Source organism: Dendrobium catenatum, unplaced genomic scaffold, assembly GCF_001605985.2.
Source record: "Dendrobium catenatum unplaced genomic scaffold, ASM160598v2 fragScaff_scaffold_142, whole genome shotgun sequence".
In the NCBI taxonomy this organism is placed as follows: Eukaryota; Viridiplantae; Streptophyta; class Magnoliopsida; order Asparagales; family Orchidaceae; genus Dendrobium; species Dendrobium catenatum.
Window position 1 is genome coordinate 70,464 of NW_021318604.1, and position 12,945 is coordinate 83,408.

Genomic DNA, 12,945 nt, shown 5'->3' on the forward strand with positions numbered 1-12,945 from the left:
ATATTAACCTTAACAAACTTGGTATAATGGTGAACTAGGTTTATGGTTTAACAAGTTCAATCCATATTTTGATATTTGTGAAAAAATCACAAATTGATTCATGATATCCTTCCGAGATTCACATCATATGCTTTTCAATAACATCTACATGAACTATGAATAATGGCTCACCTCAGCTAACTTTCAAAATTGTACTAAATAGCCACTGAGATACACGCATTAACCCTAGTCATTCCATCGAGCTCTCCTCAATTCTCGATCCATAATTGTAGCTCTAGAGACACTCAACTTATTATCACCTTACCTTCAACTTGTATTGTTAGATCGAATGCCTCTAGCACCAATCACCATTATGATTGCCTTATAAAATTGCAACCACTATTACTGACAGCAATTATCAGCATTGTGATAGGAAATAACAGAAAATACCGAACCTTACTGCAGAAATCAGCAAAACCAACAAGTTTCAAAACCGTTTTTGAGAGAAAATCAAAGAAATATCGGAGAGAAAACTTTCATTAATAGTAGAGGAAAGGAAACAACAAGATACAATTGGATCTTCAATTGGAGAGGAAGATCATGCTCTCCCAATCTCTAGTTGGAGACTGCACAGGCAAAACTACAAGAACACAAAATTCTACAAAATACATCATAACCCTAATCCTAGAACAGAAAATACTACTTAAAGCAAACGAAAATAACAATTCCCTAAACAGCCCCTAGAATTTGAATTTTCCCTCTCAAATCCTTCTCAATTAAAAGCCATAATATCACCATTAAGAGGGCTGCCCCACCCCCCACCCACAGGCAGGTCTATTCCGCCTGGAATAGACCCGAACCGGTCCAAGAAGGACCAGTTCAGCCGACTCCCAAGAGCCGGTCTAACAATACCCCCATCCCAAAGGCTCACCTTATCCTCAAGGTGAAATGATGGGAATTGGGTCTTCAATCTCTCGTATGGATACCAAGTGTGGTCATAACCTAGGAGGTACATCCATTTAATTAGCACTTACTTATACTTGCTCTCTCCTTGTCGCACCCCCTTAAGCTCCAAGGGCTCCAACACAACCTCCAAATCCTTAGTCAGTGTCGTCGGTAATGCCACACTAGCTACATGCTCCCCTATAGCTCTCCTCAACTGGGATACATGAAACACTGGATGTATGCTAGCAATTGGGGGTAACCTCAAGCGATAAGCCACCGCTCCGATCTTTTCCACTATCTCATACGGGCCAAAATACTTGGGAGCTAGTTTCTCGTTCCTCCTGCTAGCTATTGTCCTTTGTTTATAAGGTTGTAGTTTTAAAAACATATTGTCCCTCACTTGGAACTAAATGTCATTCGTGTGTCCATCAACCTGCTTCTTCATGATATGTTGTGGTGTTTCTTCAATTCTTCTAGCACCATATCCCTTTCTTCCAAATATTGCTCTACTGAGGAGGTTGATGTGCTCCCTTGCCCAAAATGGACTAAGTGTGGGGGGTCTCTTTCGTAAAACACTTTGAAAGGGGTCAACTAAGAAGCTGAGTGGTACGATGTATTGTACCAATATTCGATCGAGGCTAACCACTTGGCCCACAAATGAGGTGTTTATGACACGAAACACCGTAAGTCTTCAAGCTTCTGTTGACTACCTTCGTCTACCCGTCCATCTCAGGGTGGTAGACGGTGCTTCTCTTGAGAACTGTACATTGCAACCTGAACAACTCCCTCCAAAATTGATTGAGAAACACCTTATCTCAGTCAGAGACCGACTCTGAAATCACAAGCAATCTAATCACCTCTCTGATGAATGTTGTAGCCACTGTAACAGCGGTGTAGGGGTGTCATAAGAGAATGAAATGCGTATATTTACTCAGCCTGTCAACCACCACCATAATCAATGTGAACTGTGAAGCCCTCGGATTGTGGTTGACCATTTATGAAATCCATGGACAAATCCTCCCATACCCTATCTGAAAGTACTAAGGGTTGAAATAACCCTCCTAGACCCATAGCCATATACTTATTTCTCTGGCACACTTCACACCTCGCCACCATCTCCTCCGCATACTTACGCATCCCTTTCCAGTACAATTCAATTGTCAATCTTCTATATGTCTTATGCGCCCTCGAATGGCTTCCAACCACGCTCCCATGGAACTCCTGCAACAGGCGGGGAATATGAATAGAGGTTCATGGCATCAAAAATCTCCCTTGGTACATTAGCCTCTTTTCCTCGAGGGAGTAGCCCGGGTGGTTGTTCCTATCCTTTAATAAATCCCAAGGTTTTCAAAACCGGACCGGACCGGCCGGTTCGACCGCGAACCAGTCTGGCGGGCGGTCCAGTTTGATGCTGCCATGCTGGAATCGGCTGTCTTTGAAATCGGCTTAAAACTAGTACAAACCTCGGTTGAACTGGAAAACCGCTGAACCGGGTGACTTTTGAAGAACCGAACGGTTCTAAAATTTGCAAATCTCAGCCGTCCATCCACGATCGAACGCGCGCGTGGGGAAGTTTTGATCGCTATTCTTGCTGCCCTATTCGTAAGCTGCGAGTATTTCATTATTTCGAGTCTTCTATAGTTCTACGCCTCAAGCCATGCGCGACTCCTCCATCCACAAGCGGACGCCGAAGGACTCCTCCGACCATCTCTGTTCATCCCAGCTGTTGGCGCACTCCTCCGACCTCACAGCCGCCGGCACACGACTTACCATGAGATATAACTTTGTATTTTAGTATGTTTAATTTTCAACCATGCACATTTACTTTATGGCACAAGGTTCTTTACGTTTTTATGCTTGTTTGATCATGATACATAATTTTTGTGAGCATCAAAAAGCTCTTATTTGCAGTATTTAGGATCTTTATCAAAAAGTTCATGAGGATTGCTGCTCAATAAAATCCAAGTTACTATAAAATGGAATCCTTTATTTTTATAGCAGGATGCCAGGATGAATATTATATTATCTTAAGTTTCTAAACAAGAAGAGCGTTCTAGTAAACATGCTGAAAATATTAATGTGTTATTTTGTTGTAGGTCAAAAGTCACACAAAACTTTGCTTCTATTCTAAATTTGAAGCAGTGCATCTTCATTAAATTTTTGTGTAATTCGGGTTGTGACATATAAATTAATGTTTTCTTGTATCATACTAACTATAATACCCAAAAATGTTCAATTATGTAAGTAAAAATTCCCTCTAGCACTTAATTTGACTTTTAATTTGGAGTCTTATTGAGTATTATAAAAAAAAAATTATTATAGGATAATAATATGCCTGTAGAAATCATTAAGTATAAGTCATTATTGCATTTTGCTGTAGATATTCCACTTAGCTTGTAGATATTCCACTTAGCCACCCATGCAAGCGTTGGATGGAAATTAGGTGGCTGAAATGATAATGGAAGTTTAGTGGAATGTTAGTGGATAATGCACTACCTTTATAATGATATTTTATTACATTTTAAAACACTAGGATAATATCTTTTCCTTTCATTCCTACCACTGTCGGATAAACAGCAGTTAAGCAAATTGGATGAGGTATAGGGTTCGGCTGCTGGAAGGCTAAGAAGCTCTGATTGCTTAGGTTGGGAGGATCCGACTGTTAACTGTTGACTGCTGCTGGCTGCTGGAAGCTGAAACCATTTGTTGAATCAGATTTTCTTAGGAGAAACAGGGAAGGAGGGAGAAGCTAGAAGGACTCGTTGGTGGTGAGAGAGCAGGGACCTGAAGGTGGCGGACTGTAGTGTGGGGGGTAAACTGCAGTTCAAGTGCTGATTTGCACAAGTAATAAATCTAAAAGAACATTAGTTGTCTTTCGATATTTTTATGTTTCTTATATGGTATTTTGTGGAATAGTGTATGAAATCAAGAAGGAAAAAATGAAAGAAAAGCTGAAATTTAGTCATGATTGTTGTTATTATTATGGCTGCTATATTGCCGACTAAATATTTGCTGACAAATGTTAGGGAAAGATTTTGGTGAATGAAGAAACATACATTTGAGACTGTTTACAAAAGGAAAGAAAGGCAGAATATTATAGGAGAACCAATTGACGATGAGGTGAGATACCCAAACAAGATTATAAGATTTAGTAAATGTTTTATTATTGCACTTCTTCTTGATTATGTTTATGATCACATGTATTCTAGTTGATTTTGGTTGTTTTGTATGAATATGGTTGTATATGTATGAAATTGTTTATGTAAAGGGTAATCTTTAGCAATGTGAATGATTTCGTAAGCATAAAAGGGTACATATTCATAAACTAGTGAAGTGCACGAAAGGCGCAAGTAAAGCGCGGCTAAAGTGCAAGCAAAGGGCACCTAAAGCGCACATAAAGGGCACCTAAAGGGCATCTAAAGTGCACCTAAAGGGCAACTAAAGGGCAGTTAAATGGCACCTAAAGGGAAGTTAAAGGGTAACTGAAGAGCAGCTAAAGCGCAACTATATCATCAAAAGCATATGTCATTAGCTCTAAAAAGGATGACTATATAAAAAGTGAAATAAGTTATATATGGGGGATAGGCCCGCACAAGTAAAGGCGAAAGACCTGATGAGGTAAGCCTACACTCTTAATTTTATAAGTTGAGAAATTTGACTCAACCCTGAATGAGAGAACAATTTCCTTTCTAAAAGTTGGGAAATTAGACCCAACCTTAAATTGGAAAGTTGAATGGTGCAAAAGCTTATAGTCATTCTATAACTTATTTAAAGATGTGGAATAGTTGGTAAGATAAATAATACTGCTAGGCACTTTCAGGCTCAATATGACATTTCAATATGTGTTTTAATTATGTTAGCATAGTTATGATATTTCTTAATGGTTCATTATTATTTCTTATAACTTGCTTGCGTATTTCATTGAGCCAAGCTCATTAGTAGTGGTTGTACTGCAGGAAAGGAGAAAGAGCCCTTGGGACAATAAAAAGAGGTGACCGTTCTTTTGATGTAAGTACGTTTTGGGGTGCAAGAGATCTAAAGCGAGATCTGAATGCTAGATGTAAAGATTTTTGGGTATGTGAATGAATTTAAAAGTTTTAGTAGAGCTCTGTATTTGTTTTAATTATGTTGAGGTTCAATAAGATATATTACATGCTTCCTGTTGTTAAGTGTGGAGTTTGATACGTTGAAATCTTTCTCTGTTATACTCCAGTTCGTGGTAGAGGGTGAGTCAAACTGGGGTGTGACACTAACTTTGGCCATTCTTAAACATTAGTTTTTAATGTTTTTGTGCTTGTCATATCAGTGTCAGATTGTAGTTTTATTCAAGGTTTTGAATCCTTGTTTGCATATCTTTAAAGATTAATTAAAGATTTTTTATTTGTATTTAAAGATATGCTTATATTCCTATAAATCCATGTTCGTATTTAATTTTTTGTTGAATGCAGTGTCTTTCATTAAAACAAATTATATATGGCAGACGAATTTTGGAATGCTTCTGGCAAAACCAAGTAACACTACAATTACTCTAACGATGGCAAAGGAAATGCAACCTGGTACTTATCTTTTCATTGTCAGTGTTTATACATTTTTGTAACATATATGCTTATTTGCTAAGTTTTCTAATATCAAATTATATAGATGAATGGTGGAAGATGTTTGAATCAAATGCTTCAAACTTGTAGAAAGTATCTATAAGAATTCTAAGCCAAACATCATTATCAATTTGCGAATGAAATTTGAGTGTTTTTGAACAAATTCACTCAAAAAGATGCAATCATTTGGAGCATCAACGCTTGAACGACCTTGTTTATGTTCAGAATAATCTAAATTTAAAAAATAGGTATAATTTTTTTATAACATAATTTGTGTGTCAATATATAATATTGTATATATGTACAAATGTCACTAAAATTATTGTTTCATTCTTAAGTTTCAACTAAAAAAAGAAGTTATGATCCTCTTGACTATACCTGCGTTGAAATGGTAGATTTTTGGGTGCTTGATGAAAAATCACCTGCAGATATCGACTTAGAGGAGTTGGAAACTGAGATATACGAAGAGGCTGCAATACCTGTTGTTGAAGAAGCAAATATAGCATACAGTCAGCTTACACTTGGTAAGCTAGTGAAATATGAACACATCATTTAAATAAATTAGAACATTATAATCTTATTTAATTTTTTTTAATTTGTTGGTGAATGTGAATTAGAGAATGAATGAGATGGATATAACATAATTGGCTTCAATGATTTAGGTGCATTTGTGGCTGCAGATTTTGGTGAAATGGGACATGGAAACTCAACTTATGAGCATATCTTTCACGAAGAAAATTAGGACATATCTGATTTTCCTTTTGTAGAATTATTAAAATTATTGAAATAAGAAAGTGAAACATTAGTAACTCTATATATGTGTTATGAATGTGTTTTGTTTTTTTTATCAGTTAGTATAAAGTGTCATAATTTTACTATAATATTTTGCTTATTTATTTCATATTATGTACACATTTTTCAGATATTTTAGCTTCACTAATTGGAGATAGAAATTATATGATCTCAAAAATTTCTTTTATACATTTTAGAGAAAGAGAACTGAAGATGATCTGCATTCCTCAACACCCAAAACTTAATAGAGCTCGACAAAAGGTACGCATTCCTAAAAAATTTCTTGTTTGGTTAATTATTTACTTATTTATGAAATATTTGCTTATATTTTATTATTTTATTGATTTATTTGATGCCACATTTATATTGTGTTATTTTTTATGTTTTATAAATTTAATTGATGCAATATTTATGTTATTTGATTAGTTTAATATGAAAATGGAATGTAGAGTGAAGTTATTAGAGGAAAATGTCTCATTCATTTTATAATTTTATAATATTATTATTTATTACATCATCCAGTTCGACCCCGAACCCCTCCTTCCGGTTCGTTGTCCAGTCCGGTTTTCAAAACCTTGATAAATCCCTCCTAATCTTCATCAGCTCCTCATCGTGCACACTTTCTTCTTTTATAGCCCCCCAATCTACCATCAAGGGTATTGAAATGGCCATCTCCTAGAGCTCTCCCACACATCTGGATAAGGCATCAATCGCCTTATTCTCCAATCCTGGTCTGTACTAGATCTCAAAATCGTATCCCAACAATTTTGACAGCCACCTCTGATGTTCATTAGTCACCATTCTCTACTCCAGCAAGTATTTCAAGCTTCTCTGGTATGTCCTGATAATGAAGTGCCGACCCAACAAGTATGAATGCCACTTCTGAATGGCTGACACGATGGCCATCAATTCCCTATCATATACTGACTTTAACCTCGCTGTAGTTAGTTGTCAACACTTGACTGAAATAGGCTATGGGTTTATGATTCTGCATGAGCACTGCCCCCAACCCATGTGCTAATGCATCTGTCTCCACCACAAAGGTCTGACTGAAATCTAGTAGAGCAAAACTGGTATTGTAGTCATAACATTTTTCAATCTCTCAAAAGCCAATTATCCTTCTTTAGCTGCTCTGTTAAGAGCCAGGCTATATTGCTATACCCCCTCAAGAACCTTATGTAATAACCAGTCAAACCTAGAAAGTCCCTCAACTCTCTCAAGTTCCTAACTAGAGGCCACTTCTGCATTGCTTCAATTTTGGTTTGATTGGCTGCCACCTCCTCCTGAGACACTATGTGCCACAAGTATTCTACACTCGTTTGTGCGAAGTTGCACTTTTTCAGGTTGACCCTTAGCTGATCTCCTGTAGGACTCCTAAGACCACCCTCAAATGCTCAAGATGCTCCTTAGTTTTGTTATACAAAAGTATATCATTAAATAAAACTAATACAAACTTTCAGAGGTGTGGCTTGAACACCAAGTTCATAAGAGACTAGAAAGTAACAGGAGCATTAGTAAGGCCAAACGGACATCACCAGGAACTAATAATGTCGTGTGTTCTGAAGGTTGTCTTCTGAATATCTTCCTCTCTCATCCTGATTTGATGGTAACCCGACTTCAAGTCCATCTTGGAGTACACCACTGCTCCATACATCTCATTCAGTAGCTCATTGATCATTGGAATGGCAACCTATCCAACACAGACTCCTTATTCAAGGCCCTATAGTCCACACAAAACCTCCAGCTATCATCCTTTTTCTTAACCAGTAAGACAAGGCTAGAGAAAGGGCTCACACTCAACTTGATGATCCCCACCTCTAACATCTCCCGTATCAACTTCTCAATCACATCCTTATGAATTTGAAGGCTGTGGTATGGTCATACACTAATCGGTAACACCCCTTCAAATTCATTGCATGCTCCCGCTCTCTGGGTGGTGGTAAGCCTTGAGGAGGATAAAAAACCTCACTAAACTGTTGTAAGAGTGACTATACTGAAAGAGGGATGTCTCCCCCTTCCCCGAGTCTGACCCCTTCCAAGCTTTATAGTTCCACCAAAAATCGTCTTCCCACCTCCTGTATGGTCCTGATCATGGATTTGAGAGATATCCCGGCACTAGAGAGCCATGCATCTCCCTGAATCATCATTCTTCTTCCCTCCACCACTAGTTCCATCCTCAGTGCTCCCCAATTAACCTTGGTATCTCCCAAGATCTGCAACCACTTGATCCCCAAGATGACATCAGTGCTCCCCAACTTCAATGAGAGAAAATCCTCCCTCAACTAAACCCCCTGAATAGTCAGCACTATTCCCCTACACACTCCTCTACCCATCTCTACCTTCCCAATACCCATCATCACCCCTATAACCCCAGTGTCCACCAATTTCACCCTCAAGTGGTCCACGACTTGATTGGAGATAAAATTGTGGGTAACCCCACTATCGATCAGCACCACCACCTCTATGTTTGTTATCGCCCCCTTCACTTTCATGGTAAGATTCAGGGTGAACCCCACCATTGAGTTCAAGGAGACTTTTGCCATGACCAGATATAGCTTCTCCTCCTCCTCTATCCCTACCTCACTCTCACCTCCCTCCTCAGCTTCCTTATCATCACAGACAGTGAGAACCTGAAAAATTCTATCCTTACATCTATGCCCCAGAGTGTACCTCTAATTACACTTGAAGCACAAACTCTTTGCCCTCTTCCCCTTCAACTCCTCTATCAGCTTCTTGAAAATCCCCCCAAATCCCCCTCCTCTAGGCTTCTCCTTTGGGGCCTCCCGCATGCTTCCTGCTGCTGATCCCTTGGAAGCTAAGAAAGTGGTGGTCATTCTGTACGATCCCCCTGAGCTGCTACCCTTGAATCCTCTCTCCAAATACTTATGGTCCTCCACCAACTGCGCCAATTCCATGGCCTCTCTTAAGTCACGCGGCCTCATCACTCTAATAGTCTCTCGAATCTCGGGCTTGAGCCCCTTCATAAAATTCCCCTCCAGCACAATCTCGGAAAGTCGATCCATCCGACTAGCTAAGTACTCAAATATGTCGTGATACTCTACTACATAACCCTCCTGCGTCAAGGCGCTTCGTAGAAGTCTCCTGCCCTACCGGTTCGGAAACGTTCTAGTAAGCAATCCTTGAACTCCCTCTAGTTCCGAATAGGTTACCTCATGTCCCTCAAATGGTACCACACCAATGTCTTTCCCTCCAAGCATAGACCTGCCGCCGTCAATTTCTCCTCCTCTGTCAACTCATTGATGGTGAAATACCTTTCTACCCTATAGATCCACCCATGCGCATCCTCCCCTTAAAAAATCGGCATCTTCAATTTTTGAACCTTAGGATCCCCCCATTTCCTCTGATTCCTCCATAATTTCCCCTTCCCCAAGTGGATGGCCCTTCCCAACTCCCTCGCCCAATCATACCCAAATCTTTCTTCGAATTCCACTATCCTTCCTTCAAAATCAGCAACTTAGCGGCCATAATATCCCTCCCTTCGTTCCCAATCACCACCCCTTTGCTCCTACCCCTCATATCCACGCCTCTCCCCATACCTACCTCCTCTATCCTTCCTCTGGAAAGGCTCTAGATGGGGTCTTCTCCTTTCTCCCTCCACGATCTCCACCACATTTTCATCCTTCTTAATTTCAAAATTCGTATTTTTTCCTTCTGGCCCTCTCGCCTATGATATCGTCATTTGGTTGTGAAGATCTAACATCTTCTCCATCATGTCTCATAAGTCAACAACTTGCTCTTCCATGGAGAAAGTTTTGCCCTCCACCGTTGCCTTGATTTGGTTCATCTCCCCCTCAAGGCGTTCCTTCAATGCATCCACCGTCTTGGCCTCCATTGATACATTGATTTTTTGTGAGACTCAAAATCCAGGATTTCTTCCCCAAAAACAGCCACATAATGGTTCGGACAAGAAAACTTCTGCAGGAAACTGCCAAAACCGCCCCAAAACAGCCCCGGAAAGCGGCTATGATATCAATTTGATAGGAAAAAATAGAAAATAGCGAACATTACTGCAGAAATCAGCAAAACCAACAAGCTTCCAAGCAGTTTTTGAGAGAAAATCAGAGAAATAATAGAGAGAAAACATTCAATTTAATAGTAGAGGAAAGAAAATAGCAATATACAGTTGGATCTTCAATTGAATAGGAAGATCTTGCTTCTGCTCTCCCAATCTCTAATCGGAAGCCCAAGCAAAGCCACAAGAACACCAAATTCTGCAAAATACATCATAACCCTAATCCTAGAACAGAAAATACTACTTAAAGCAAAAGCAAACAACAATTCAGCTCCAAGAATTTGAATTTTTCCTCTTAAATCTTTCTCAATTGAAGTCATAATATCATAAGAGGGCTAGGGCCCACACCCTATTCCCCCCCCCCAAATCAGGCGGGTATGTTCCGCCTGGAATAGACCGAAAAAAAGGTCCAAAAACGACCAATTCAGCCTGCTCCTCAAGAGCCGGTCTAACACATTGCTGCCTTAAGCACCAATTATTATTGACATTTCTTAAACATCTACTAAATTCAATATCTCCTTCGAATTGAACGCCATAGTTTTCAAATTAATAGAGCACAAATTTTTCATATACTCCAATTTTTACAATTATTTTTATTTTCAGAGATTATGAAAATTCATTCGATGTCTAATATCAATGTTAATAAAACAAACATTAAACTGGACGATTAAACTAATCAAAACATGAACAAATAACACCACAGTTTAAAAGGATCGGAGTCCACAACCAAAAGGAATTTTCATGGCAGGCTAAGAGTGTAGAGAGACGGTTTCGCACTTCCTTACTTGAGGCACATACTGACAGCATGTCCTTTTGAGTACAAGACAATTCACTCCAAAGCTTTTCAGATAGTTGATTTGTCTATGATCTAAAGTACAATAAGATTAGTATGGTCTTGATGATCTCACACTTAGGTTTTACATCAAAGGAAATGATTGATCCAATTTTCCATCAATGATAGTAATTAAATGATGGATAGACTGAAGGAGTGATGATGGGAGGATTAGATAGGAGTGGTACCAGAGGGTATGGGAGAGTAAAGGCTTAATTGATGGCTGAGTGAGGTTGTTGCCACAACGAAGAGAACATAAGAGAGTTTGGGTGGCTTTTAATAGATCGAAGGTTTTGTGCCGCGGACATCCAATCATGAAGATTTTCAGAGGAGACGACGATCGACGTCCGAGATCATTCCACCTTATCTTAATTTGTTATTTGCAATTTTTATTTTTATTATGAATTTTTCGTTTTTACCCTTACTTAAGAGGGTCGTCTTATGTAAGCTCTAGGGGCATATGTGTCTTGTTTTAGTTTCTTAGGCTTATATATAGAGGCTCTTGCTTGTGTAATGTAATGTTAGATGATTAATAAAATTTTGTGTTTGCACTTGTGTTCTTTGGGAAGAACTTTGGGTGAGATTCCTATGGGAGGAATTCATAGCTTCCACCAGCCGCAAGATGTGTCCGGGCTGGTGGCCTAAAGTCCCTTGGTGAAGGGCAACGTAGTACCCGTCAGTAGCAGAATGTGTCCAGGCTCGCGGTCGTATCTTTCTTTCCCTAAACCCTTTTATCCTTCTCCCTTGACCGCCGGCCAAAATCCCCCACTTTCCACCAGCCGATTCTCCCATAAACCCTTCCGCTTCCACAAAACCGGCCTTCCCTTCTCCCTCCCCACGACCTTTAGCTCCATCTCCAACACCCCCCGCCAACCTCCCTAGCCTCCAGTCTCACCAAACTGTCGGTCACCTTCTTTCCCCTTGGCTGCACAAATCTCCCTTCACATTCAAAGCTCTTTCCTATTTTAGCCCTTCTAACTTAGCAACAAATTGAAATTTAAAATTCAAATTAATTTGATTTTTTTTTCTAAAATTAGGATTATTATTTTAGGAAAGTATTTGAATTAGGTACAGTTAATTATTTAATTGGATGTGATTTAAATATTACTATCTAATGTAAGGTTCCAATCAAAATCCCTTTTTAATTCTCTTTCCATAACATCTCCTCCCCCTTTTAATGACGTCGGCACCTTTCACCCCTTCTTCCTCTTTGCCTTCAAAATTTGAATTCTCCTTTGATTATGATAGGATTTCAAGTATTTCCTGAAGAAAACTGCTGTTTTCAGCGGTGGACAGCAGCCAAACACAAGAAAACAACGAGAAATTGCGAGAAATTTGAGAGAAAACTCAAGCAAAGGCTTGTATTTCACTAGTAGATGAATAAAATCAACAAAGATACAAGTGTTCTTCAATTCGAGAGAAAGAACAACTCTCCAAATCTCCGGCAACGCCAACAATCCGAAGCAAGAAAACTTAGATCACAAATCTCATTCAAATTCAAGATAACCCTAATTCCCTCCTATTCCCCCCTAATTATCATGAAAAGAGGATTACAAATTACCTAATCACCCCTTACATTCAAATCTTTCCCCCAAAAAATTGCATTAATCCCATCATGGGGCCCATAGGAGTTCCGCCCCCCTTCCTTGGGTTTTCCCCGCCTGGAATAAACCATGACCGGTCCAGGCTGGGCCGGCCCCTCCTAGGCCGGCGGCATATCAAATTACTTTCATTTTATCAAACGATTTAAGTTAGGAAAATATTTGATT

The 12,945-nt window shown here is 39.3% G+C and overlaps 1 long non-coding RNA gene across 1 annotated transcript; it reads left to right on the top strand.

The window, feature by feature from the left end:
- Positions 1–19: 19 nt before the first annotated feature.
- On the top strand, positions 20–10,696 carry LOC114581173. Its single transcript, XR_003703035.1, has 3 exons — positions 20–3,768; positions 3,951–4,044; positions 4,881–10,696. It is a non-coding gene; the product is annotated as an uncharacterized LOC114581173 (long non-coding RNA).
- The last annotated feature ends 2,249 nt before the right edge of the window (positions 10,697–12,945 follow it).